The following is a 5,650-nucleotide window of genomic DNA, read 5'->3' as shown; positions in this document are numbered from 1 at the left end:
TAGTCAGTTGTCTCTGTCATTTGTTGCACATTTTGAATATCTCTCATTTGTTAAGTAATATTAATTCCCTTCTCAGATCTTTGATGGAGTTGAAGATTATATAATTGTAGTTACTCTCTACATTATTTAGACTCTTTGAGATAGAATGTTTACCAAAACTTTTGTTCTCAATATTGTTTGTTATATTTATTATTTCTTATTATTGTATATAGTTGCATTTGGTTTAGTTCTGCCTTATTTAGACAAAAGGGGGAGATGTAGGGATAGCCCAGCCCTTTAGAGGGTGTGTTTGCCTCTGGCTAATGTTTCCATATAAATCTGGTGAGCATGAGCCCCGCTGCTCTCTTTTTTGTATCTCCTGCTCATCGCTGTATCCCTGGTGTTGTAAGCTTTCCCTTCATTAAAATTTGTTGTTTCATATTAAGCTAGCCTGGTTATTATGCTGCTTACAAAAATGAAATAACAAACAAATTGGTTTATACAGATATAAGTATACTTACTCACTCTGGATCTAATGGAATTCTAGGAAAATATTTTTATGTAATTGATATATGTGTAATCTTACAAACTAAACAGATTTCAGTTTCTAAATCAAAATTTTCTAAACATGTATTATTTATATGTTTATTTTATAGGTGCTCAATGTATGTGTTGGTTACACCTGTGGAGGTCAAGGACAACTTTTGGGAATCAGTTTTTTCTTGCCATTGTATTGACCCTGGGGATCAAACCGAGGTCTTCAGGTTTGACAAGTACCTTTACCTGAGGATCATGATCTACCTTGCTGATCCCAAAATAGATTTCAAAATCTCTGAATTGTTCAATTATATGTTTGATGACATTAAAAATAACCTCCTGCCTCTTTATTATTAATTTATTCAGAAAATAAAAATCTACAAAAATTCCTCTCTGGCACTCAACAAAATATAAGTATAAGCAATACAGGGGAATTTTTCAGTAATTAAAAAGTATTATTAAAGCTTATACATATCTACATGGCTAATAATGAATGTTTATAATCACATAGTGATGAATGACTTTAGTTCAACTTTGTTTTTTATCAAATAGTTGATACAGTATATTACACAGATTCATAGAAAAACAGAAAATAAAAACATTACCAGTTTCTGTTGAGTCAGTGGTAGGCAAATGGGTGTTTCACAAAATATCCCAACTTAATTCCCTGAAATCTGAGAAGATGTGACTTATATGGAAAGTGAGTTAGATTGTGTGGGGGAACTAAGGCTGGCTATCAGCTGACTCCACAGGAAGTGGTCATGTGATACCATGTGGGTATATATAGTGTGATCACAGGGTTCTTATGAGGGACAGAGGGAACCAAAGGCTTACCTGTCAGAACCTAGGTGTATATTAGTGAGAAAGTCAACATGATTGATCTGAGGATGCAGAGGGCACAGAGAAGCAGGCAGCTTCTGGATATTAGAAGGCAGGGACATAAACCTCTCCTTTAACACCTCAGAAATTCCCAAATTCAATGTAGCTGTTCATGTATATGAGACTAGTATTTGTTTTTATTTTCCTATAACACATAGTATCATTGAATTTTACTTTATTTAACTACCTACTTTGCAGTAATTTCCTGAAATATTAAAAACAAAGAAACAACAGTGACAAGCATCTATCATGCCAATCATGTGATTGTTGTCATATTGCTGGTGCCAATAATAGAGCCTGGGTCATAATATGTATTTAATAAATATTTGTTAACTTTAATTATTTCTTAATGTTTTGTGTAATAACTATAGAATATTGGTCAAATAATAACTGCAACACTTTGTACTTTGTAAACATGTTCCTTCCTGCTATCTGACTCTACACTATACAGTGAAGCACGCTTGTAGACAGCCTTGTTTTTAACTTACAGATAAGGAAACTAAAAGTTATAAGATGCGAGAAAAACTTGACTGTTTCACACAGACTGTAAAGGAATACCTTGTGTATCTAGGTTTCTGTTTAAATTTTACAATCTTAGGAGATTTTTCTCCTTAACTAATTAGTTCAAATGTTCACATTAAGAAGTGAGCACTCAAGAATTTTTCATAATACCACTAACATGAAACAAAGTAAATGAATTGAATCATCCTATAATTCCCCAAACACTGATAGCAAATAAAATCATAGTAGTAAATATTCAAGGAAATGATGTAAACTCATTACTGAAGGCAGACTCTGGTTTAAATGCCATTCAAATATAGTTTAACAAGCCTCCAGATAAATAATACATGTAATATTTCAAAGCAAAACCAGGAAGCTTAATTGATGCAGATGATTGTTTCAATGTAGGTTTTCAAATAGGAGATGGATGAAGAATGGTGACTCTATGTATAATGACAGGAGTTTACAAGTAGATGAAACAATACAAGTATCATATATGTGGAGAGGGCCACGCTGGCTTCCTGATTTTCCCTTCAGACTCTGTGAGCTCATGTTTGTTGTTTCTGTGGGTTTTCTTGTGTTGTCCTTCACCCCTCTAACTACTACAACCTGTTCTCTCTCTCTCCAACAGGATTCCCAGAGTTCAGCCTAATGTTTGACTGTAGGTCTCTGCATCTGTTTCTATCAGTTGCTGAGGGGAATAGGGAAAGGGAATGGGAGGAAAGGAAACTGTGGTTGAGATGTAAAATAAATAAATAAATTTAATTTTAAAAGAAAAGAAAAATAGAAATTTACAACTACCAATGATAACAAATATTTATCCAGATGACAAGTATAAAGGAGCTAGAGGATGGGATGGAGAAGCAGGTTGCCATAGTGACAGCCAGGTAATATACAAGAGCATTGGGGAGTAGGAGGGAGAAAAGGATGTGAGATAATGGTGAACATGACATTCAATTTTCATTTCCTTTGTGAAAACTGATGGAGTAGAACAAAGTGTCATGTCTCCCTAGCAATGACCTGTTAGAGAGGCTGGGAGGAATCCAGAGAAGCCACTAAGAAACCTTAGGTTATCATACTTCCCAGTACAAAACTGAGCTCTCACTGTGCATCTGGAGAACTTAGAAGATGATGCCAGTGGCAGCTCTGAAAGTACATCATGGGAAATCAGAAAACCAAAGTGTGAGTGAGGACAAGCATGATGGCAGCAATGACAGCCATGAATTTCATTAATCCATCTCTGTGGGAATGCGAGGAATAGAAAGTTTAGTGGGTAAAAGAAAAAAAACAAGACTATATTACGGTTAAGAAAATAGATTTAGCACCAATGAGGCTTCAGAATGAATCTATAGATGCACAATGAAATGGGAGCCATGGTAATCAAATGCTACCATGTTTTACTTTTAAAATCTTGTATGCGTCTCATGAGATCTTGACGTTCAGATCCTTAAACTTTAGAGTAGAGATAGTGATGTTGACCCCAGCAGTTTATGAGGCTGGGAAGGCCGTGCCTATGCAGGAGAAAGATACAGATGCATGTGGCCCTGGGGAAAGCTATGCTCAGTCTGGTAAGGAAGCCCCGGAGAGGAGCTCTCTACTCCTGTTGTCCCATCTGGACATCTGTGAAGAACCTACAATCTACCACTGAAGCTTCTCCTCCAGTGATAGCTGCCTTTAGTGCACTGGCTCACAAGACAAAACAAATGAAACTGTTTGTCGACTGTGATGGATAAAACCAACTCTAGTTAGAATCTCACAACAAATTGTAACTGAATTTTTCACCTTTAGACGTTTCATCAATAAATGCTATTGCCTTGCCACCCTGAGGCATCCATTAGTAGGCACACATAAACTTTGAGCTAGTTGTCAAAGAGCATGAAGAAACCAGCAATCAATGAATCATTCAGGATTTCTGAAAGTCAGCACGAGCTTCATGATTCCTAACCTAGACTTTAAGAGAGATATTTGTTAAGAAAATTAAATAACAGAAAGTAAAGCTGCCTGAAACTTCTCCACTAAATAATCATAATAAGGACTAGGTAATATTTTTTATGATTATTAAGGTCCATACCAAGGAGATAAAAATATTGTCTTACCACTCTTAAAGTTACGTTAATTGATAGTTTCTCTCATTATTGTGTCTTAATATTCAAATCATATTCATATCAAATGATGAGTAAAATCAACCATGGAAACTATGAACCTGTCATATGAGATAAAATGAACACCAAGAAAGCTGTAGAGATGGCTCAACCATTAAAGATGAGGCTTCCAACCAAAACAAGAGAGTGACGAATGGTTCTGGGCATCGGTGTTGGCACTGTGTTCTGGGAGTGTTTCCTTCATATGCCAGCCAATAATAAATAAATAGCTGGTTCCCGTTCACGAGTCACACAGGTCACACAAATTTGGACACATTGTATCTCTCAGTTAAGGGTTTATTTTCATTCATAAAGCCTTTTTGTATATTTTTTAAAAAAGCTGAATGCTTTCCAGCTTAGCTATGGCCAATTAGTATTATAATTACCTTTCATCAAGTTTCCTAAACTAAATTTCCCCTAGAAGATTTATGCTAACAATTATAAAAAGCCATTAGAAATAAAATTTTGATAAAAATTCTGATTCTTAGGACTTAAATAGGATTCTTAGGTATTTTTGACTTCTGCTTATTAAATATGCTAATGAACAAAGAGGACAAAATAAATATGTGGTTGTGAAAGGAAAACATCCTATCCTTTGTTAATGCTCTGAGGAGGGCTCCATTCAGTGGGTCTTTCCTGATGGTTTCATGGATGGTCTCAGTGTGTTGTATAGTTATGGGGAGTCAAGATTTCAAATGCAATGTGGAAATGGGGATGTATAACCTAGATGCAAAGAGAAGGTCATTGGACAGTAAATTGAGAAGAGGAAAATTCAGGAATAAAGGTAACCCTTGTCAGAATAATAATGTGTATCTCTCATGACAATACATCACAGGACAGCTCTTTTAGCTGAATGCTGTGGGTATCACATGTCTGTCCCATTTCCATGCTCAGGTCCTTTAAGGAAACTTGGATGTGTCATGTGTTAACCACTCTTTACAACCTCCAAAGCTGGCAACAACTGATCTCTTTAGTTTTGTCATAGTGCCATTTTGAAAATGTCAATTTTATTTTATTTTATTTTATTTTATTTTATTGAGAAAAGGAAAAAAAAGTTTCCCCCTCCTCCCAGCCTCCCATTTCCCTCCCCCTCCTCCCACCCTTCTCCCCCTCCTCCCACATTTCACCCCTCCCCCCACTCCTCTCCCCCTCCCTTTCCAGTCCAAAGATCAGTCAGGGTTCCCTGCCCTGTGGAAAGTCCAAGGTCCTCCCTACTCAGTCCATATCTAAGAAGGTGAACATCCAGACTGGCTAGGCTCCCACAAAGCCAGAACATGAAGTAGGATCAAAACCCCTTGCCACTGTCCTTGGCTTCTCAGCAGGCCTCATTGTCTGCCATGTTCAGAGAGTCCGGTTTTATCCCATGCTTTTTTAGTCACAGTCCAGTTGGCCTTGGTGAGCTCCCAATAAATCAGCCCCACCGTCTCAGTGGGTGGGTGCACCCCTCGTGGTCCTGACTTCCTTGCTCATCTTCTCCCTCCTTCTGCTCACTATTGGGACCTTGGGAGCTCAGTTCAGTGCTTTAGTGTGGGTCTCTGTCTCTATCTCCATCCATCACCAGATGAAGGTTCTATGGTGATATGCAAGATATTCATCAGTATTCCTATAGGATA

This window comes from Microtus ochrogaster, unplaced genomic scaffold, assembly GCF_000317375.1.
Source record: "Microtus ochrogaster isolate Prairie Vole_2 unplaced genomic scaffold, MicOch1.0 UNK14, whole genome shotgun sequence".
NCBI classification, from domain to species: domain Eukaryota; kingdom Metazoa; phylum Chordata; class Mammalia; order Rodentia; family Cricetidae; genus Microtus; species Microtus ochrogaster.
The sequence above is the reverse complement of the archived record's forward strand: the minus strand, read 5'-3'. Positions refer to the sequence as shown.